Source organism: Cyprinus carpio, chromosome B22 (assembly GCF_018340385.1).
Source record: "Cyprinus carpio isolate SPL01 chromosome B22, ASM1834038v1, whole genome shotgun sequence".
Taxonomy (NCBI): domain Eukaryota; kingdom Metazoa; phylum Chordata; class Actinopteri; order Cypriniformes; family Cyprinidae; genus Cyprinus; species Cyprinus carpio.
In genome coordinates, this window is record NC_056618.1 from 16,835,976 (window position 1) to 16,860,668 (window position 24,693).

Below are 24,693 nucleotides of genomic sequence, written 5' to 3' on the forward strand. Positions count from 1 at the left end.
AATCTAAATAATTGTAAAGATTGGAATTTTGGAAAACTAAAAATATGCTGCCTTACAGGCCAAGAATGCTCTGGCCCATGCAGTTCAGTCTGCACGTCATGACTGTGATTTGCTCAGAGAGCAGTATGAGGAGGAGAAGGAGGCAAAAGCTGAACTCCAGCGTGGAATGTCTAAGGCCAACAGTGAGGTGGCTCAGTGGAGAACCAAATATGAGACTGATGCCATCCAACGCACTGAGGAGCTTGAGGAATCCAAGTAAATACAACAAAGAACAATGTCTCTAGCTCCCTACATTTAATATCACAAATGTTGGTAAGATTTCATTATTTCATTTCACTTTCTTCAGGAAAAAGCTTGCCCAGCGTCTGCAGGATGCTGAAGAATCCATTGAAGCTGTGAACTCCAAGTGTGCCTCTCTGGAAAAGACCAAACAGAGACTGCAGGGTGAAGTAGAGGACCTCATGATTGATGTGGAGAGGGCAAATGCATTGGCTGCCAACCTTGACAAGAAGCAGAGAAACTTTGACAAGGTGAGAAGGATGGGGATAATCTTTAAATCTAAACCTTGAGCCATGAATTTGGCTAATTAACAATGACCATCTTTTTCTTCAGGTCCTAGCAGAGTGGAAACAGAAGTATGAGGAAAGCCAGGCTGAACTAGAAGGTGCTCAGAAAGAAGCTCGTTCTCTCAGCACTGAGCTGTTCAAAATGAAGAACTCATATGAGGAAACACTTGACCACCTTGAGACCCTGAAGAGGGAGAACAAGAATCTGCAACGTAAAGAACACTCTTTTTTTTGTTCAAAAATAATTTTAAAAATATGCATTAAAATAGAAAGTTTTACTATTCCACTTTTTAAAACCCCTTAGAGGAGATTTCTGACCTCACTGAGCAGCTTGGAGAGACTGGAAAGAGCATTCATGAACTGGAAAAGGCAAAGAAGACAGTGGAGTCTGAGAAAGCAGAGATCCAGACTGCACTTGAAGAGGCTGAAGTACTGTTACTTTAAACTGTCAATTCAATTCATTTCTTAACAGAGGATAACTTAATTTTCCTGTGAGCTTGATATGATTTTTATAATAACTACTATCCATCAGGGCACCCTGGAGCATGAAGAGTCCAAGATTCTTCGTGTGCAGCTGGAGCTGAACCAGGTGAAGAGTGAGATTGACAGGAAACTTGCTGAGAAGGACGAGGAGATGGAACAGATCAAGAGGAACAGCCAAAGAGTGATCGATTCCATGCAGAGCACTCTGGACTCTGAAATCAGAAGCAGAAATGATGCCCTGAGAGTCAAAAAGAAGATGGAGGGAGATCTGAATGAGATGGAGGTCCAGCTGAGTCATGCCAACCGCCAGGCTGCTGAGGCCCAGAAACAGCTCAGAAATGTCCAAGGACAACTCAAGGTATCTTTCTGTAGAAATACAACACACATCAAATGTATGATCAATTGAATATGATACATGAATTAAATGAAACATAATATGCAACTAACAAAGAAAGAACATTACCACAGGATGCCCAACTGCACCTTGATGAAGCTGTCAGAGGACAGGAGGACATGAAGGAGCAGGTGGCCATGGTGGAGCGTAGGAATAACCTGATGCAAGCAGAGATTGAGGAGCTGAGAGCTGCACTGGAGCAAACAGAGAGAGGCCGCAAAGTGGCGGAGCAGGAGCTGGTGGATGCCAGCGAGCGTGTGGGACTGCTGCACTCACAAGTACAGAAAAAACTATACTTGGAGCACATTCAGGTTACATGATAACAGAGTTTTAGTTAAATGTACACTAAACTACCTGCTTAAACCCCACAGAATACAAGCCTTATTAACACCAAGAAGAAGCTTGAGGCTGATCTGGTCCAGGTTCAAGGTGAGGTGGACGATGCAGTCCAGGAGGCCAGAAATGCAGAGGAGAAGGCCAAGAAGGCCATCACTGATGTGAGTGTTTACATTCTGTTGCTCCATTCTATATTAAACCGCATGTGGTAACAAAGGGAATCTTCATGGAAGGTATTTCAGTCTATATTGGCTAGTTCATTTGAATTGGCTTACATTTCAGGCTGCCATGATGGCTGAGGAGCTGAAGAAGGAGCAGGACACCAGTGCTCACCTGGAGAGGATGAAGAAGAACCTGGAGGTGACTGTCAAAGACCTGCAGCACCGTCTGGATGAGGCTGAGAGTCTGGCCATGAAGGGTGGAAAGAAACAGCTCCAGAAACTGGAGTCCAGGGTAAATTACAAGCTAAATACAGTCTTATGTGAACTAGCTATGGCAGAGATTTGACAGGTGACAACAATAACTCTCTACTGAGTGCGCGAGTTGGAGGCTGAAGTTGAAGCTGAACAGAGACGTGGTGCAGATGCTGTGAAAGGAGTGCGCAAATATGAAAGGAGAGTGAAGGAGCTCACCTACCAGGTAAAACTACACAGGATTTAGAAACTTACATTTCATTATAATATACATAGGTAAACTAAGACCATGAACAATACTTAAACCCAAAGACTGAGGAAGACAAGAAGAACGTGACCCGACTGCAGGATCTGGTAGACAAGCTGCAGCTGAAAGTGAAGGCCTACAAGCGCCAGGCATGAAGAAGCTGTAAGTCTAATGTCAAATGTCTTAAGTGTGAGGTGCCATGAGTGTAATTGCTCTGAAAGGGGTTGGATATCTGGTGTCATCCTAACAGGAGGAGCAGGCCAACACTCACCTGTCCAGGTACAGGAAGGTGCAGCATGAGCTGGAGGAGGCTCAGGAGCGCGCTGACATCGCTGAGTCCCAGGTCAACAAGCTGAGAGCCAAGAGTCGCGAGGCTGGGAAGGTAACAAACACATAGTATGATTTGTGGCTTTTGCTCTGAAGGAAGGTTTTCATAGTTCCTGTAGCTTTCCATGGAAGTACCCTCTTTTTGGTGTACACAATGCAGGAACTGGAAACTATTTTAGTTACAGCCATTTACATTGTAACACTCCGGTTACATGTACTTACTCCACGAACATAGAAAAAATTAATAGATGGACTGATGCCAAAGTCCAGGCACTTCTCCATCCTCCAGTTGTTTACGTTGAAAGCCATGCTTAAATATCACTGTCGGCCTAGTTACCATGCCCGGCTCCACAGATTGGCCAGGGTGGGCCTGGCCCACCTAATCAGAAGTTTGACCATCCTCTGGCCCCATTCTACATAACAGCCAATCACAAAATTGGTGAGACATTCAATTGAGATCCATATATTTTTCCTTTTTTTATCTCCTGCAATGTGTGTGTCCACTCCTGCCCGCACCCGGAAACCTGTTAATATTGTATCAAAATGCGCAGCACTGAAACCACTTTTGAATGAGCGTTTGTGCTGTTCATTTTCACTTTTGATTTCGCAATCTCTGTATGCATGACAAGATATTTGTCAATGAGTTCAGGGTCTGTTGAACAGCAAATCCTCTAGCATAGTCTGTTAGTCGTCTCTCATTACTTTCCACCTGTGATCGGTGAAATCTCAATCCTGCAGCTTGTGTTGGATGCAGGGTTGTACTTTTAAACTGTTGCTGTGGGTTGATTTTCCCCTGTGGGTTAAAGGTTTGAAACTGCAGAAATTGAATTTTGTTGAAATAATTTTGTATTGACATTTTGTTCTACCAATGATAAAATTGTGCTGGATGTTAAGTTTTGTGAAGAAGGGCCACTGGTAGGAAGCCTTTGAGCTGTGTATATGATCAATGTGCATAACAGTGACTTGAAAATATTTATTTTAGGTATGAAAATGAGTTTTGATTTTTGGGATATGGTCAATGCTCTACTTTGTGTTGTTCTTCACTGGCCATTGGGCTAGTTTTGTCACCTGGCAACCCTGGTGTAGAGCCGGCACTTTCAGTTGAGAATTGTAGAATACATTTTCAAACTGAACTAAATGATGATGTAGTGTCTGTGACATTCTGTAGAGCTATTGTTTAAACATAATCATTTCTTAATCCAACTAATTGTATTGTTTTGTGCATTTTCAAGAGTAAAGATGAAGAATGAAGAGAAGACACCACTCCTACAAGCAAGCATATAATATGACTTGTGCTGGATTTTCATGTGTATTCAATAAAAATAAGTACAGTTTCTGTTTTGTCTTCCTTTTATGCTGTCAAACATATCAAACTACATTCAAACATTCACATTTATTCATTCAGCAGACACCTTTTATCCATTAATTTAAAACAAGTAAAAAGCACTTTTTATTCTTCTAGCTAATAAGAAGATAAATATAAAAAAAAAGGTTAATGATTCTTGAGTCTTAATGAGTCTTAATGGTGTCACAATAGGTCAGATAAGACTTCACTGCAGCCCGGATGAGTGACCAAAGATAAGTGACAGAAGCTCTGACTGTATTATATACTATACGCTTTTTAAGAATGGACTTTTTTAACTCTGAGACATAATGTCTTTATGGTGTGTAAAAGGCTTTCAACTAACCTATTTGAGAAGTCTGATATTTGAATTATCTAAATTTAAAGAGGAAATAATATTAACACAAACGGTCTACACAAACAAATGTTGAAACTTGCTGAACACAGGAATTTATCTGGCAACACAAAGGTCAGTATGGGATAGGACATGTTGTTTGTCAGGATCAATCATTATTGAAAAGATGGTTGCCTGAAAACTAAGCTACATATTAAAAAAGTAACAACGTTTAGTATATTTGTTACCTATCTAAAGGGTATGATTGGTTTATTTATAAAAAGCCAGTCTTGTTGTCACCTCTGAAACTTTATCCCAATGATAGCTGACTGCTTCTCTACATCCAAACCAAGTTACTCCTCTGTGCCAAGTTCCATAAATTTTAAGGATTCTACTTTGCAATAAGACCTGAGATATAAAATTAAACACAACAAACGAGCATGTTCACACAAGAAAACCTACATTTAATACAACAGTACAACCTACATGAAGTATAGCTTGTAAAACACCATAAAAGTATATTATCCAAACATCTATTATTAGTATGGCATTACTTTAAAATGAATTACATTATGTTGCAATGTTTTAAGTATGGAAAGGGGTATTGAAGTAAACCATGAGAATAATCAAAATCTCACATAACTACAGAGAACCAAAAAAGAAAAAAGGATGGCTTTCTATTTTTCACTAGGACAGAGTTACATTACCATACACCAAGCAGATTTACATGACCAAATCAAGCTGGACAGTTCTGCAGACTGTTCAGTAACAACACTATATAAATGGTAGCCACTGTTTGTGGCACAGTGGCCCATCGAAAGTAGGTAAGATATTTGTTTGCAATTTCAGAAGACTGTAAAATGATTGACTTAACTTACTAATAAAGAAAGTAGAGAAAATATAATGCAATACTCTGACAAGCCAGGTGTTTTTTGTTGTTCTTGTTGTTTTCAGAATCCTGAACGTGACTGCTGTTATTTCTCTCTGAGCATCTTACAAGGTAAAGTGCTAATAACGTACGAGTTTTGCTAATTGGTAATAATAAATTAACAATCATTTTAATGCAATTTATTACAATGTAATAACATCAGAGTTAAAAAATTAAAGTGAAACTTTCAACTTAAGTTGAAAAGTGAACCAAAATAAGTTTGTCAGCATTGTGATGTCAGTTCTGCTCCACAGTGAAGTGCCATCATGGGAGATGGTGAAATGGAGTGTTTCGGCCCGGCGGCCATTTACCTCCGGAAAACAGAAAAAGAGAGAATTGAGGCTCAAAAACACCCCCTTTGATGCCAAAACGGCGTTCTTCGTGGTAGATGCAGACGAGATGTACCTGAAGGGTACTCTTGTTAGTAAAGAGGGTGGCAAAGCTACTGTCAAAACTCACAGTGGGAAAGTAAGTATCATGAATAAAAAATGATGTTACTGTGCTTTAGTCTCCAGTAAAATATTGTAAATTATGTGTACAAAAAGTCTCATCCTTCTTCTGATAACTGATCAATGTTCATTACAGACTGTCACAGTAAAAGAAGATGAAATCTTCCCCATGAATCCTCCCAAGTTTGACAAAATTGAGGACATGGCCATGATGACCCACCTCAATGAACCTTGTGTGCTGTATAACCTCAAAGAGCGTTACGCAGCATGGATGATCTACGTAAGTCTAAGTAAATCATGTTTTATTCCTAGGATGGGATGGAGGCATTGTAAAACTATCTATCTCTGTTTCAGACCTACTCTGGCTTGTTCTGCGTCACTGTCAATCCCTACAAGTGGCTCCCAGTGTACGACGCAGTTGTTGTGGCTGGATACAGAGGCAAAAAGAGGATTGAAGCCCCACCTCACATCTTCTCCATCTCCGACAACGCCTACCAGTTCATGCTCACTGGTAAGTGGATTCTGGAAGTGTGTCTATATATGAGGGTTAAAAAGACAAAGAAAAAAATGCATTTTACAATAACTAGTATGAACTAGTAGTGTATAATTCATTGTCTATAACTGTTGTGACATTGTAAACAGATGAATAATTTAAATACAAATAGTATGTATTCCATTTTATAAAATTTGATATACAAAAAATAAAGAATTGTTTAATACGTTAGTTTAAGTGAGGACTGTCATTTTTATCCTCAATTAATCAACCTGTCCTCCAACTAATACGCTCGTATAGGTCGTTTGTCCAAATCCCTGGAATACGACCCATCAGAGCGTATACTACAATTGCGCCCCTCTCGGCAAAAGGTCGTTTTCATATTAATGTTTTGTACTCTTTTATTTGCACTGTGATTTGCGTTTCGTGTAGCTCAGTTGGTAGATTATTGCGTTATACTTTGATATGCAATCATGCTATCATGGGTTCGATCCCAGAGAACGGATGTGCACGTAAAATATATATGCTCAATAAATCATAATTTAGCATGATTTCTGTGAGGGTTTAGGTTCGGGGGGGGGTGGGGTTAGGTGTGGTCATTCGAACGAATAAGCCACCTAGTAAAATATGTATGAATTACTGTGAGATCGGTGTCAAAAGTCCACACATTGCATTTAAATAAACGTGCGTTTTGATTGGTAATGACGTTATACGTCATTTCATGACGACAGACGCAATGCGATACTGTCATTATTTTTACGCCCGCTAGAGGCCGCTTAACTTTAAAGCGTAAATTTAGGTCGTAATAAGGTGCTTGCACAAACGACCTATATGGTCGTTTTTTGTTGGAGGACAGGCTCCAATTAATGTATGTTTTGTTAACAACTAGCTTGTTTACCTAACCTGGCCGAGGTTTTCAACTGATGCAAATCCTTTCGTAAAGTTCAAGAATACATTAATTTAGTTAGTTCTGTATAGGAACCATTATTTTGCATTATTCAAGTAAAGTCACCTTTATTACTATGGCGCTTTATACAATACAGATTGTTTAAAAGCAACTTGACAGAGATAGCCAGAAGAAATGCAGAATCAATTATGGAAACTGCAGACTTCCACACTCTGCTTGCCTCTTTTGATCCCAAGAGAGTGTTACCTATGGCTACGCACAAATCAGGCAACCAACTGGACCTTATTTGCACATAACACTGCTCCACTGATCATGTACTGGTTACTCCACTGCACACCTCGGATTACTTCCTCCTCACTCTTAACCTCAACATGGTTCCTGTCACAACACATACCCTTTCACGTCATCTTTCGATGTAACCTACGCTCACTCTTACTCTCCCGGCTATCTGCTATGGTTTCATCTTCGCTTCCTCCCCCTGAACAGTTATCATCTCTTGATGCAAACAGTGCTACTGATACTTTCTGCTCCACTCTTATGTCTTGTTTAGACACGGTCTGTTAATTGTCTTCCAGGCCAACTTGTACCACCCCTTCTGCCCCTTGGCTATCTGAAGTTCTCTGTTCTAAGCTTAGAGCTGCAGAAAGAGTATGACACAAATCACAAAATCCTACTGACCTTAATGTATATCAGTCACTCCTCTCTTCATTCTCTGCTAATGTCTCCACTGCTAAAATGACATACTATCACAACAAAATTAATAATTTGTCTAACTCTTGCATGCTCTTTAAAACATTTTCCTCACTACTTTGTCCTCTTCCTCAGCTGACAACTTTGCCTCATTCTTCATTAATAAAATTAAAACCATCAGTGCACAATTTTCCACACCACAATCCGTCAAAAACATCTTACCAGCAAACATACACACCTTCACATCCTTCTCTCCACTCTCTGAGGTCTCAGAAGTCTCTAAACTCACCCTTTCCAATCATCCTACTACTTAACCGCTTGATCCTATTCCATCTCATCTCCTTCAAGCCATTTCTCCTGCAGTTGTACCTGCACTCACTCACATCATTAACGCATCCCTTCACATTGGTGTTTTTCCCTCAACTTTTAAACAGACTCGTATAACCCCACTACTTAATGGGGGCAGCTGTGGCCTAATGATTAGAGAATTGGACTTGTAAGCAGAAGGTCGCAGGTTCGAGTCTCGGTGCTGGCAGGAGTTGTAGGTGGGAGGGAGTGAATGAATAGCGCTCTCTTCCACCCTCAATACCCATGACTGAAGTGCCCTTGAGCAAGGCACTGAACCCCCAGTTCACCCCTGCTCTGGGTGTGTGTTCATGGTGTGTTCACTTCTCACTGCTGTGTGTGTGCACTTGGATGGGTTAAATGCAGAGCACCAATTTCGAGTATGGGTTACCATACTTGACAAATGTCACGACTTTCACTTAAGAAACACACCCTTAACTCATCTCTTTTAGAGAATTACAGAACAGTTTCCCTTCTTCCTTTCATTGCAAAAACAATTGAATGAATTGAACCAAGTCTCTGCCTTTCTCAAACAGAAAAACCTCCTGTACAGCAACCAGTCTGGCTTCAGAAGTGGACATTCAACCGAGACTGCCTTGCTCTCAGTTGTTGAAGCCCAAAGACTGGCAAGAGAGGCCTCCAAATCTTATCTTGCTAGACCTGTCTGCTGCTTTTGATATGATTAACCATCAGATCCTCCTATCATCTCAGAAACCTCACTCCAGCGGTTTGAGTTTTACCTTTCAGATACATGGCTTTTCATATCACTCTTATCCTAATGACACTCAACTCTACCTCTCATTCCATCCTGATGAGCTGACGATAGCTGCTCACATCTCAGCATGTCTAACAGACATTTCTTGTTGGATGATGGACCATCACCTTAAACTCAACCTTGCCAAAACAGAACTGCTTGTGGGTTCCATCAAACCCATCAGATCTGTCTGCTGCTTTTGATACGGTTAACCACCAGATCCTCCTGTCATCTCAGAAACCGCACTCCAGCAGTTTGAGTCTTACCTCTCAGATAGGTCCTTCAAGGTATCTTGGAGCGGTGAACTGTTCAAGTCGCAACATCTAGCTACTGGGGTGCCTCAGGGCTCAGTTTTTGGTCTGCTTATCTTCTCTGTCTATATGGCATCACTAGATTCTGTCATTCAGAAACATGGCTTTTCATATTACTGCTATGCTGATTACACTCAACTCTACCTCTCATTCCAACCTGATGATCCGACGATAGCTGCTCACATCTCAGCATGTCTAACAGACATTTCTTGTTGGATGACAGACCATCACCTTCAACTCAGCCTTTTCAAGACAGAACTGCTTGTGGTTCTATCAAACCCATCATTTCATCACAATTTCACCATCCAGTTAGACACATCAACCATAACTCCTTCAAAAATAGCCAGAAACCTTGGAGTTGTGATTGATGATCAGCTGACTTTCACAGACCACATTGCTAAAACTGTCCGGTCCTGCAGATTTGTTTTATTCAACATCAAGAAAATCAGGCTCTTTCTTTGGAAAGATGCTTCACAACTCCTTGTTCAAGCTCTTGTTCTGTCCAGACTGGACTATTGCAATGTTTTTTGGCAGGTCTTCCAGCCAGTTCTATCAAACCTCTACAATTAATCCAGAATGTGGCAGCAAGATTAATCTTTAACGAACCGAAAAGAATGCACGTCACACCTCTGTTCATCAATTTGCACTGGCTACCAATAGCTGCTCGCATAAAATTCAAGGCATTGATTTTTATCTACAAAACCACCACTGGCTCTGCACCCCTTTACCTAAATTCACTACTTCAGACTTATGTGCCCTCTAGAAGCTTGCATTCTGCAAGTGAACAGCAAATTATTGCGCCATCCCAAAGAGGCACAAAATCACTTTCACTGACTTTATATTAACTGTTCCCTCCTGGTGGAATGATCTGCCCAACTCAATCCGAGCAGCTGAGTCCTTAGCAATGTTCAAGAAATGGCTGAAAACACATCTCTTTCATCTTTATTTGACCCTCTAACTCTAGCATTCTCTATTCTAATTCTCTTCTATCTACTTGTTTTCTATTTGTTTTTGTGTGTGTGTGTGTGTGTGTGTGTGTGTGTGTGTGTGTGTGTATATTATATATATATATATATTGTGTGTGTGTGTATATATATATATATATATATACACACAGCGGGTAAAATAAGTATTGAATACATCACCATTTTTCTCGGTAAATATATTTCTAAAGGTGCTGTTGACATGAAATTTTCACCAGATATTGGTAACAATCTAAGTAATCCATACATACAAAGAAAACAATATAAATTAGTTCAGAAATTAAGTTCTGTGTAATAAAGTAGAATGACAAAGGGGAAAAGTATTGAACACATGAAGGGAGGTGCAAAAAAGGCATGGAAAGCCAAGACACCAGCAGGTATCTATCAGTAATTAGAAAGCAATCCTGCCCCTTGTCTGTGGAAATTAATATTAGTTGGTTCAGTCCCAATTGATGACCTATAAAAAGGTGTCTCATGACCAACATGTCACACAAGAAACATTTCATGATGGGTAAAAGTAAAGAGCTCTCCCAGGATCTTTGCAACCTTATTGTTGCATACTGATGGCATTGGTTACAGAAGGATTTCTATACTTCTGAATGTTCCAGTGAGCACTGTTAGGGCCATAATCCAGAAGTGGAAAGAACATAATTTCACCATAAACCGGCCATGACCAGGTGCTCCTCGCAAAGATTTCTGACAGAGGAATGAAAATAATTATTAGAAGAGTTTTCCAAGAGCCAAGGATCACTTGTGGAGATCTTCAGAAAGATCTGGAATTAGCCTGTACAAATGTTTCAAAGAAAATAATAAGTACAATAAGTAATGCAATCAACCGCCATGGCCTGTATGCACGCTCACCATGCAAGACTCTATTGTTAAAGAAAAAGCATTTTGAAGCTTGATTAAAGTTCACTGAACCACATTTAGACAAGCCTGTGAAATACTAGGAAAATATAGTCTTGTCAGATAAGACCAAAATTAAACTCCTTGGATGCCATAATACACACCATGTTTGGAGGTCAAAGGGCACTGCACATCACCCCAAAACATCATGCTGTGGCACTGGCAAACTTCATATAATTGAAAGAAGTATGAATGGAAAAATGTACTGAGACATTTTTGATAAAAATCTGCTGCCATCTACCAGGATGATGAAGATGAAATGAGGGTGGACATTCCAGCGAGACAATGATCCCAAACACAGCCAAGGAAACTCTCAATTGGTTTCAGAGAAAGAAAATAAAGCTACTAGTGCCATACCTTCAAGATTTGAAGAATGTTTGTGTGGAAGAATGGGCCAAAATCACACCTGAGTAATGCATACCACTATTTTCTCCATACAGGAGGCATCTTGAAGCTGTCATTACCAACAAAGGTTTTCGTACGGAGTATTAAATAAATTTCAGCAAGCTTGTTCAATACTTTTTCCCTGGGTCATTTCATTTTATTACACAGAACTTCATTTTTGAACTTATATGTATTTTATCGTTGTATGTATGGATTACTTGGATTGTTATCGACATCTGGTGAAAATTTCATGTCAACAGCACCTTTAGAAATATATTTACTGACAAAGTTAGACTTTCTAAAATAAATCCCGAAGTAGATCCCACGTGTGTCATCAGGCTCCTAAAACCACTGCGCATATGTTTTGGTCCTGCCCATCTTTACATGAATATTGGTCCCAGATCTTTAATACACTTTTTGAAGTTTTTGTTTTTCAAATTTGTTATATGGCTGTTACAGCATTATTTAGCACCCTTTTTACATCTCTGGATATGCCCAAATGTAAGACTTGACAAGATTTTGTAGCCTTTGTTACACTTCTGGCAAGATGTTTAATTTTACTAAATTGGAAATCGCCCATACCCATACTAATTTTTTATGGATTAAAGCTATTTTTCATTTTATTAAAATAGAAAAAATTAGGCACACAATGAAGGGATCCTCTAAAGATTTCTATAAAATTTGGGGACCATTCCTAGATTGTGTAGGAAAATAAAACATTTCTAAACACCTGAGTATAAATCTCTTCAGGCAGTAACTCCTTCCTTCCTCCAATATATAGATTAATAACCTATGTGTCGGCCAGGTTCAGCATAATTTCTTTGCACCTGTGATATTTATTTCTATGTGTTTTTTTGGATGACCAAGCCTTTTTGTGTTGTTGTGGTTATTATTATTAGTATTATTATGATTATTATTCCCGGGTTTTTTTCTTTTTTTCTGTTTGTTGGTTTATGGGTGCATTTCTGGTTTATGCTGTAGATACCTTTGATATTATTTTATTTTAATTCTTCCTTTTATTCTTATGTCATGTGGATAACATTCCATGTTCTTTTCCTCAGTTTGAATCTTGTTTTGTGGCTATTTGCTGCGTGGACCCTTGATCAACATGGAAGTTTTACAGTATATCAACCAAATATATAGGTTATCAATCAATGTTATCTGTGATTGTATGCTGTATTCTATTCATTTATTGAAAATCTAAATAAAGTGAGAAATATATATATATAAATGAATAAATAAAGATGAAAAGGTTAGCATTTAGACTATAGATGTACTGACAAAGTCAAGAACAAAAAAATAATAGCTGAGTTAACTAAAAATACTTCACAAACACTTAATTTCAATTTAATATAGAGTGCAACCTATTTTGCAAAACCCTGTTAACATTGCATGGTTTAATTTCAGATCTTCCAGTCTGTCCTAATTACGTGAGTAAATATTCTTTTAATGGCATAATCTAAAGCATTTTAAATATGTATATAAATTCATTGAAGATTTATGATTAAATGATGATCTTGTTTCAATCTCCAGTGGAGAATCTGGTGCAGGAAAGACTGTGAACACAAAACGTGTCATTCAGTACTTTGCAACTGTTGGTGCGATGTCTGGACCGAAAAAGCCAGAACCAGTCCCTGGAAAAATGCAGGTTAGTAAAACACCTATTCTAGATGGTGTTACTGATTACAGTATTTGTGCTTCACCTCATACCTACTATCTACTGCCCTAAAATTACATTAGGGATCACTGGAGGACCAGATTGTGGCAGCCAACCCTCTGCTGGAGGCTTATGGTAATGCCAAGACTGTGAGGAACGACAACTCCTCTCGTTTTGTAAGTTGCACTTATGAATAATTACAGCATTGTACAACATCAATCACACTTTCAAAGTTGCCAAACAGTTTAGCATTTGTACATGATTTCAATCTCTGTAGGGTAAATTCATCAGGATTCACTTTGGGACCACTGGAAAACTGGCCTCAGCTGATATTGAAACTTGTGAGTCAATACTGTTTTATTTGGAGACTAACAAGTGGATTAATCGAATTGAACTCAATGTCTTTTTTCATTACTTTTTACAGATCTGCTGGAAAAGTCAAGAGTAACATTCCAGCTGTCGGCTGAGAGGAGTTACCACATCTTCTACCAGCTCATGACTGGACACAAGCCAGAGCTGCTCGGTGAGAAATCTACAGGATTGTGTGTTTCAGTTATTTCCTAATTTGAGAGCACTGTTAACATGCTGCACATCAACTCTTTATAGAGGCCCTACTCATCACCACCAACCCTTATGACTATCCAATGATCAGCCAGGGTGAAATCACTGTCAAGAGCATCAATGATGTGGAGGAGTTCATTGCCACAGATGTATGTGGACAACTCAGTTTTTATTAGTAGTAGTAGAGGTATTTTCAGATTACAAGCAATTTATCTGGCATGAAATTTAAAAGAAGAACAATAGCATAAACTGGTGTGAATACTGCATGACATGCAATATAAACTACATACTAATGCATTATGTTCTTTATTTGGTCTGTGTAAAAACAGACTGCCATTGACATTCTGGGCTTCAATGCTGATGAGAAAATCAGCATCTACAAGCTAACAGGTGCTGTGATGCATCATGGGAACATGAAGTTCAAACAGAAGCAGAGAGAGGAGCAGGCTGAACCTGACGGCACTGAGGGTAGGGTGTATTATTAACACAAATTAGCATGCAAACATTGACTTCATTAGTGACTTCATTAGTGAAGGTAATGCATAAAACTGTTCTTCCTCAGTGGCTGATAAAATTGCTTACCTCATGGGAATCAACTCTGCTGACATGCTGAAAGCTCTGTGCTACCCCTGAGTGAAGGTCGGAAATGAGATGGTGACCAAAGGCCAGACAGTACCACAGGTGATCACTTACCTTCTTAGTAGATGAAATGTCCCATAGACATTCAGAAAACACATTTATTCTTGAAAAAAAAGTCTAATATCAATTTCACTGACCTTTGAATTTCTCAGGTGAACAATGCAGTCTCGGCTCTCTGCAAGTCTGTCTATGAGAAAATGTTCTTGTGGATGGTCGTCTGTATCAATGAGATGTTGGACACCAAGCAGCCTAGACAGTTCTTCATTGGTGTGCTGGACATCGCTGGATTTGAGATCTTTGATGTGAGCATCAGTCATTAATGTCTCTGTAACAATCAAGATATAAAAGATAGCAGTCAGCAGTAAGAACTTGCTTCTGTTGAATTATCAGTTCAACAGCTTGGAGCAGCTTTGCATCAACTTCAGAAATGAGAAACTGCAACAGTTCTTCAACCACCACATGTTTGTTCTGGAGCAAGAGGAGTACAAGAAAGAAGGTATTGATTGGGAGTTCATTGACTTTGCATTGAGCTCATTGAGAAGGTAAGAGGATATTCTGAAAATTAAATTTACTGTTTACATTGTGACTGTATTTGAGTCTAAACATTTCTTCAACAGCCAATGGGCATCTTCTCCATCCTTGAAGAGGAGTGCATGTTCCCCAAGGCAACAGACACAAGCTGCATGATCAGCATCTGGGCAAAAGTGCAGCTTTCCAGAAGCCCAAGCCTGCCAAAGGTAAGGCAGAGGCCCACTTCTCTCTGGTGCACTACGCCGGCACTGTGGACTACAACATTGTTGGCTGGTTGGACAAGAACAAGGATCCATTAAATGAGTCTGTCGTACAACTTTACCAAAAATCATCACTAAAAGTGCTGGCCTTCCTGTATGCCGCTCATGGAGCTGCTGAAGGTATGAACATCTGCATTTCCTAAATTTCTCCATGTTGCAATTACATGCAAGAAGCCTGCTTATTAAAAAGTAGACAAAAAGTTAGTATTATGTAAGCATAACATATTATGTGATCCATGACTCTACAGTCAATGATAAAATAAAGTATATTAATGCAAGCTAGCAATGACAGGGACGTTACTTTCAAGGGGTCATCGGATTGATATGATTCTTTAGGGTCTTAATGATGAGTCAATAACATACTTTGGTTCAAATTTCTCAATGGTACTGTAAAATAACATCCTTTTTACCGTCAAAAACAGCTCTGTTCTCAGCAACCCATTTCGTGCGTGCCCCTTTAACCTGTTAACTCACACTTGGAAAACGGCACACTGAGCACTCTTTGTTTGCACGTGTCAATGTTTACGAATAGATTAAATGAAAAGGGACATAATTAATCCTGATAAACTAGAAAATCATTCTAAAGGTCTAAGCCTGGGTTAGGTTAGCCTGGATCATGAATTATTCACGCAAACAAAGACACACAGGTAGATCGGGTGGGGCGCATTCCCTTTAAAAACAAAAGTAATCCTCTGCGTCTCAGATGTCGGGAGTAAATGATGACTGCTATGTTCATTATTACATCCAAAAACAAAACACCTCAGTCGCTTAGGAGACATTCTGGTCTACACCTGCTCCAGCCTCGAAACAATTGCAGACTGATGACGGCTCACTCAGGGTGGGTCTGTGCTAAAAACGACCATGTCAGTCAATAGTCATGGGAGGGGCCTGTGCAGAACTACGTCACAGTGAATTTTGCATACGATGAACCTTTAATACTTTGTCATTATTAAATACCAATTTATTGAATGGTTTTATGAATAAAAAGTAACACAAGATCAATAACAACTTCTTTCTTTGACATAAAACAGCTGAGGGCGGAGGTGGAAAGAAAGGAGGCAAGAAGAAGGGGGGTTCCTTCCAGACTGTGTCTGCACTTTTTAGGGTAAATGGATTCTCTCTTTTAACGAAGGTTTTGAACTTCTTCTATATGAAACACTAGACTAATGACAAATATTTCCACAGGAGAACTTGGGGAAGCTGATGACTAACCTGAGGAGCACTCACCCTCATTTTGTGCGCTGCTTGATTCCTAATGAGTCTAAGACTCCAGGTAAACTTGATTCCTAAAGAGTCAAATGCATCACAGTTCTGAAAATACTTCTGAAACATTAAGAACATTTCCATTTCAGGTCTGATGGAGAACTTCCTGGTTATCCACCAGCTCAGGTGTAATGGTGTGCTGAAGGGTATCAGAATCTGCAGGAAGGGTTTCCCCAGCAGAATCCTATATGGCGACTTCAAGCAGAGGTAAAGACACTACACCTGTTTCAACCTATTAAGAGATAATACACCACCTAATCTTATCCACATTTCAAAATTGTGCTTTAATCACTTTTGTGGCTTCGCCAAAACAAATCTTACCTTAATGTCCTATAGGTACAAAGTATTAAATGCTAGCGTCATCCCTGAGGGACAGTTCATTGACAACAAAAAGGCTTCAGAGAAACTCTTGGGCTCTGTTGATGTTGACCACACCCAATACAAGTTTGGACACACCAAGGTGAGTCACCCAGTAAATATCCTGCACCACCAAAACCAAAAGTACTCTAATTATATTAATGACTTGATAATTTCCATAATTCTACTGAAAACAAATCTTAATGCCACACCACACACTCATAACATTTCTATATGGACCCCTTTGTGCTTAGGACATTGTCATGCCTCCCCAAACTGTTGCATCAATGATAAAACCACATAAATCCTTGTCAGAATGTCAGTATTTTAGCTACTTTAGATTATTTTATAACATCATTATAATGGGCAAAATACCATAATGCAGGTCACATTTACATTGAAGACTACTTGGCTTCTTCAACACTGTACCACTAATATATTTGTATTATTCTTGTAGGTGTTCTTCAAAGCTGGTCTGTTGGGTACTCTTGAGGAGATGAGAGATGAGAAACTAGCATTGCTGGTTACCATGACTCAGGCTTTGTGCCGTGAATATGTCATGAGGAAAGAGTTTGTAAAAATGATGGAGAGGAGGTCAGTCAACTTACAAAACTGTTTGGAACACAACTGTTGATATGGCAAATGATAATGACTGATTTACTGATTATAATTTACAGAGAGAATCAATTTATTCCATCCAATACAACATCCGCTCATTCATGAATGTCAAACATTGGCCATGGATGAAGCTCTACTTCAAGATCAAACCTCTTCTGAAGAGTGCAGAGACCGAGAAAGAAATGGCAGCCATGAAGGAGAACTATGAAAAAATGAAGGAAGATTCAACAAAGGCATTAGCTAAAAAGAAGGAGCTTGAGGAGAAAATGGTGTCACTTCTTCAAGAGAAAAATGACCTTCAACTGCAAGTAACAGCTGTGAGTATTTCAGCTTTTACTGATCCTAATATGGATCCTGTAGCTATGAACATAAGTCATTAACTACATCCATGTCAATGAACAGGAATCTGAAAACCTCTCTGATGCTGAAGAGAGATGTGAAGGTCTCATCAAAAGCAAGATCCAGCTCGAGGCCAAACTCAAAGAGACAAACGAGAGACTGGAGGATGAGGAGGAAATCAATGCTGAACTGACTGCCAAGAAGAGGAAACTGGAGGATGAATGCTCCGAGCTGAAGAAAGACATTGATGACCTGGAGCTCACCTTGGCAAAAGTGGAGAAGGAGAAGCATGCAACAGAAAATAAGGTTAATATTTTTTGACATCATCAAACTGCTGATTGTGATTCAGGCTCCTGAGAATGAAACCAATAATCGATGATCCAATTTAGGTGAAAAACTTGACGGAGGAGATGGCCTCTCAGGATGAGAGCATTGCCAAGCAGACCAAAGAGAAGAAAGCCCTCCAAGAGGCACACCAGCAGACTCTTGATGACCTTCAGGCAGAGGAAGACAAAGTCAACACTCTGACTAAATCGAAGACCAAGCTTGAGCAGCAAGTGGATGATGTAAGTCGTTTGGCCTGAAAATAAGGTCACAAATCAAAGTTTATTCTTTTTGTTGCTATCTAACAGATTTTAAAGCTATGGTTTCTGTAAAAATAGCTTGAGGGCTCACTGGAGCAAGAGAAGAAGCTCCGTATGGACCTTGAGAGAGCCAAGAGAAAGCTTGAGGGTGATCTGAAACTGGCCCAGGAGTCCATAATGGACCTGGAGAATGACAAACAGCAATCAGATGAGAAGATCAAAAAGTGAGTGGATGTCAAACTTCCCACGATTACACATTTGACAAAAAATTTATTTTGCACATTTTACAAAACACTACTTTCAAAACAGGAAGGACTTTGAGATAAGTCAACTTCTCAGCAAGATTGAGGATGAACAGTCTTTGGGAGCACAGCTTCAGAAGAAAATCAAAGAACTTCAGGTAATGATGACCATAATCTTTTCTATGTGAAACTGTAGAGTAGTTGTATAGCTGGGCATTAGACATTTCATTATTACATTACAGTAAAGTACATTATAAATTTCACAAAGTGTATTTTTTTTTCTCTATTAGGCCCGTATAGAGGAGCTGGAAGAGGAAATTGAGGCAGAGCGAGCTGCTCGTGCTAAAGTGGAGAAGCAGAGAGCTGATCTCTCCAGGGAACTTGAAGAGATCAGCGAGAGGCTCGAGGAAGCTGGTGGTGCCACTGCTGCCCAGATTGAGATGAACAAGAAGCGTGAAGCTGAATTCCAGAAGTTGCGTCGTGATCTGGAAGAGTCTACCTTGCAGCATGAAGCTACAGCTGCAGCTCTCCGAAAGAAGCAGGCAGACAGTGTGGCTGAACTCGGAGAACAGATCGACAACCTCCAGCGGGTCAAGCAGAAGCTGGAGAAGGAGAAGAGTGAATACAAGATGGAGATTGATGACTTGACAAGCAACATGGAGGCTGTGGCTAAAGCAAAGGTAATGTCATTAGAGAATCATTAAATATAAACCGTCTTTACAAACATCTGCATATAACCCTCTACCTTTTAAGGCTAATTTAGAGAAGATGTGCCGTACCCTGGAAGACCAGTTGAGTGAAATCAAGACCAAGAGTGATGAAAATGTTCGTCAGCTGAATGACATGAATGCACAACGTGCAAGACTTCAGACTGAAAATGGTAAGGTGTGGCAAATGTAAAATACTTAAAAAATGTATTAAAAAGTGTCTATGTTATTATATTTCATAGTAATATTTCTAACGTGATTTCAAGGTGAATTTAGCCGCCAACTGGAAGAGAAAGAAGCACTTGTTTCACAGCTAACTAGAGGAAAAGAGGCTTATACACAGCAAATCGAGGAACTCAAAAGGCATATTGAGGAAGAAGTCAAGGTAGAGTTATAAAAAATTAATGAGTTAATTAATTTTGAAAATTAAGTTTTGATAATCTAAATAATCACAAAGATTCGAATTTTGGGAAACTCAAAATATGCTGCCTTACAGGCCAAGAATGCTCTGGCCCATGCAGTTCAGTCTGCACGTCATGACTGTGATTTGCTCAGAGAGCAGTATGAGGAGGAGCAGGAGGCCAAAGCTGAACTCCAGCGTGGAATGTCTAAGGCCAACAGTGAGGAGGCTCAGTGGAGAACCAAATATGAGACTGATGCCATCCAACGCACTGAGGAGCTTGAGGAATCCAAGTAAAGATTCACAGCAAAGAACAATGTCTCTAGCTCCCTACATTTAATATCACAAAAGTTAGTAAGATATCATCATTTCATTTCACTTTCTTCAGGAAAAAGCTTGCCCAGCGTCTACAGGAGGCTGAAGAATCCATTGAAGCGGTGAACTCCAAGTGTGCCTCTCTGGAAAAGACCAAACAGAGACTGCAGGGTGAAGTAGAGGACCTCATGATTGATGTGGAGAGGGCAAATGCATTGGCTGCCAACCTTGACAAGAAGCAGAGAAACTTTGACAAGGTGAGAAGGATGGGGATAATCTTTAAATCCAAACCTTAAACCATGGATTTGGCTAATTAACAATGACCATCTTTTTCTTCAGGTCCTAGCAGAGTGGAAACAGAAGTATGAGGAAAGCCAGGCTGAACTAGAAGGTGCTCAGAAAGAAGCTCGTTCTCTCAGCACTGAGCTGTTCAAAATGAAGAACTCCTATGAGGAAACACTTGACCACCTTGAGACCCTGAAGAGGGAGAACAAGAATCTTCAACGTAAATACCACTTTAAAAAAAAAAAAAATATATATATATATATATATATATATATATATATATATATATATATATATATATATATATATTAAAAAGAGAAAAGCATTATAACAGTTAGTTTTCAGTTCTGATTACAATTCTGCTTTTTAAAACCCTTTAGAGGAGATTTCTGACCTCACTGAGCAGCTTGGAGAGACTGGAAAGAGCATTCATGAGATAGAGAAAGCCAAGAAGACAGTGGAGTCTGAGAAATCAGAGATCCAGACTGCACTTGAAGAAGCTGAGGTGCCATTCCTTTACTACAATATTAACATGACACTGTTGCTTGAATAATTTAAAACACTTGAATAATTTCAATCACTATGGAGTGATTGAAAACTGTATATGATAAAATTCTGCTAAATATTTTCAATATATACAGAGGCTTTATCATGTTTTGAAAATGACGTGTAATAGAAATATTTGCCCTTTTCCCTTATAGGGCACCCTGGAGCATGAAGAGTCCAAGATTCTTCGTGTGCAGCTGGAGCTGAACCAGGTGAAGAGTGAGATTGACAGGAAGCTGGCTGAGAAGGACGAGGAGATGGAACAGATCAAGAGGAACAGCCAAAGAGTGATCGATTCCATGCAGAGCACTCTGGACTCTGAAATCAGAAGCAGAAATGATGCCCTGAGAGTCAAAAAGAAGATGGAGGGAGATCTGAATGAGATGCAGGTCCAGCTGAGTCATGCCAACCGCCAGGCTGCTGAAGCCCAGAAACAGCTCAGGAACGTCCAAGGACACCTCAAGGTATCTTTCTGTAGAATGAGGAACTGCAACACATATAAAAACCTTTGAGAATATGAATATGATACATGAATTAAACGAATCATGACATGCAACTAACAAAGAAAGAACACAACCACAGGATGCCCAACTGCACCTTGATGAAGCTGTCAGAGGACAGGAGGACATGAAGGAGCAGGTGGCCATGGTGGAGCGCAGGAATAACCTGATGCAAGCAGAGATTGAGGAGCTGAGAGCTGGCCTGGAACAAACAGAGAGAGGCCGCAAAGTGGCGGAGCAGGAGCTGGTGGATGCCAGCGAACGTGTGGGACTGCTGCACTCACAAGTACAGACTAAAACTATACTTGGAGCACATTCAGGTTACATGATAACAGAGTTTTAGTTAAATGTATACTAAACTACCTGCTTAAATCCCACAGAATACAAGTCTTATTAACACAAAGAAGAAGCTTGAGGCTGATCTGGTCCAGGTTCAAGGTGAGGTGGACGATGCAGTCCAGGAGGCCAGAAATGCAGAGGAGAAGGCCAAGAAGGCCATCACTGATGTGAGTGTTTACATTCTGTTGCTCTACTCTAAATTAAACAGTTATTTGACTTTATTTATCTGCATGTGGTAACAAAGGGAACCTTCATGGAAGGCATTTCAGTCTATATTGGCTAGTTCATTTGAATTGGCTTATATTTCAGGCTGCAATGATGGCTGAGGAGCTGAAGAAGGAGCAGGACACCAGTGCTCACCTGGAGAGGATGAAGAAGAACCTGGAGGTGACTGTCAAAGACCTGCAGCACCGTCTGGATGAGGCTGAGAGTCTGGCCATGAAGGGTGGAAAGAAACAGCTCCAGAAAACTGGAGTCCAGGGTAAATTACAAGCTAAATACAGTCTTATGTGAACTAGCTATGGCAGAGATTTGACAGGTGACAACAATAACTCTCTACTGAAGGTGCGCGAGTTGGAGGCTGAAGTTGAAGCTGAACAGAGACGTGGTGCAGATGCTGTGAAAGGAGTGCGCAAATATGAAAGGAGAGTGAAGGAGCTCACCTACCAGGTACAACTACACAGGATTTAGAAACTTATATTTCATTATAATATACATAGTTTGACAAGACCATGAACAATACTTTCTCCCAAAGACTGAGGAAGACAAGAAGAACGTGACCCGACTGCAGGATCTGGTAGACAAGCTGCAGCTGAAAGTGAAGGCCTACAAGCGCCAGGCTGAAGAAGCTGTAAGTCTAATGTCAAATGTCTTAAGTGTGAGGTGCCATGAGTGCAATGCTCTGAAAGGGGTTCGATATCTGGTGTCATCCTAACAGGAGGAGCAGGCCAACACTCACCTGTCCAGGTACAGGAAGGTGCAGCATGAGCTGGAGGAGGCCCAGGAGCGCGCTGACATTGCTGAGTCCCAGGTCAACAAGCTTAGAGCCAAGAGCCGTGACGCTGGAAAGGTAACAAAGGCATATAGAAGTTGTAAAATGAGACATTAATGAGGCTTTCAAGCTAGCACTTTTGGTGCACACCCAGGTTTGTTTGACATCAGAGTTTGGTTCATTTGGATAATATGAACAATGTTTCCTCAACTCGTGTACGCACCTGTGAACTGTACCAGAGTCCACCTAAAAAGTGTGGTCTGTGGTACAGTTCATGCAAACTCCAATACAGTTTGGTTCTGATGTGAAAGCAATCACACTAAATAATGGAAGTGAACCGCTATTAATGACATATGAAGTGGTCAAAATGTGTATTTATGCATTAACTCACTCGCTTTTCCTGAAAAGCATGACAGACACATTGCAGCATAGAAAATGTATCTCATTTCCACTCATAGAAATAGACTCCAACATTCTTTTGAACCTTTGCATTATAGATGGACAAACAGACACGTGCTTTTCTCTGTTAGCACTTTGGAAAGGAATCCAAACTTTCAAAATCCGAAGTACACCCAAAGTGCTTGATGATTTAGAGCTGTACTCTGCAAAGCTATAGTTTATACTGAACATGTTGAGATATTTTTTTTTTTTAATTTCTTTTCTGCATTTTCAAGAGTAAGGATGAAGAATGAAGAGAAGACACCACACATACAAGCAAGCATACAATATGACTTGTGCTGGGTTTTCATGTGTGTCCAATAAAAAGAAACACAGATTCTATGCTGTCCTGCTTTTTATTGTCAAATCCCCCCCACACACACACCTGTTTCCATGACAGCCTGAAAACAGGTACATCTCAAAAAATTAGAATATCATGGAAAAGTTCTTTATTTTCTGTTATTTAATTCAAAAAAGCAAACTTTCTCATATTCTAGATTCATTGCACACAAACTGAAATACTTCAAGAGTTTTTTTGTTTTAATTCTGATGGTTACGAGTTACAGCTTAGGAAAATTAAAAATTCAGTATCTGAAAAATTAGAATATTTTCTCAAAGATCAATCAAAATAAGATTTACAAAACAGAAACGTTCAAGATCTCCAAAGTAGGTTTAATTATGCACTCAATACTTGGTTGGGGCTCCTTTTGCAGGAATTACTGCTTCAATGCGGTGTGGCATGAAGGTGATCAGCCTGTGGCACTGCTGAGGAGTTATTGAAGCCCAGGTTGCTTTGATAGCAGCCTTCAGCTCCTCTGTATTGTTTGTCAGATGTTACTTATCTTCCTCTTCACAATACCCCATAGATTCTCTGTGAGGTTCAGGTCAGGTGAGTCAGCTGGCCAATCAAGCACAGTAATACATGGTCAGAAAACCATTTGGCAGTGGTTTTGGCACTGTGGGCAGGTGCTAAAGTCCTGCTGCAAAATGAAATCATCTCCATAAACCTTGTCAGCAGATGGAAGCATAAAGTGCTCCCAAATCTCCTGGTAGATGTCTGCATTGACTTTGGACTTGATAAAACACAACAAACCAACACCAGCAGACGTCACAGCACCCAAATCATCACTGACCTCAGCAACTTCACACTGGACACTGGATTCTGTGCCTCTCCAGTCTTCCTCTAGACTCCAGAACTTGATTTCCAAATGAAATGCAAAATTTACTTTCATCTGAAAAGAGGACTGTGGACCACTGAGCAACAGTCCAGTTGTTTTTCTCCCTACACCAGGTGAGATGCTTTTTACATTTTTTTCTGGTTCAGGAGTGGCTTGGTTCTAGGAATGTGACAGCTGTAGCCCGTTTCCTTGAAGACGTCTGAGCATGGCGACTCTTGATGCGCTGACTCTGGCTTCAGTCCATTCCTTGTGAAGCTCTCCCAAGTTCTTGAATCTGCTTTTCCTGACAATATTCCCAAGGTTGTGGTCATCCCTGTTGCTTGTCCACCTTTTCCTACCACACTTTTTCCT

General features: G+C 40.0%; 1 long non-coding RNA gene and 2 pseudogenes across 1 annotated transcript in view; 2 read left to right on the forward strand and 1 right to left on the reverse strand.

Moving 5' to 3' along the window:
• LOC109110643 overlaps positions 1 to 4,103 on the forward strand; it is a 14,650-nt pseudogene extending 10,547 nt beyond the window's left edge.
• LOC122141754 overlaps positions 1 to 14,407 on the reverse strand; it is a 27,786-nt gene extending 13,379 nt beyond the window's left edge. Inside the window, exon 1 of the long non-coding RNA XR_006158076.1 lies at positions 14,393 to 14,407. This is a non-coding gene — a long non-coding RNA (uncharacterized LOC122141754). The remainder of the gene's footprint in view (positions 1 to 14,392) is intronic.
• On the forward strand, positions 5,607 to 22,858 carry LOC109048409 (annotated as a pseudogene).
• The last annotated feature ends 1,835 nt before the right edge of the window (positions 22,859 to 24,693 follow it).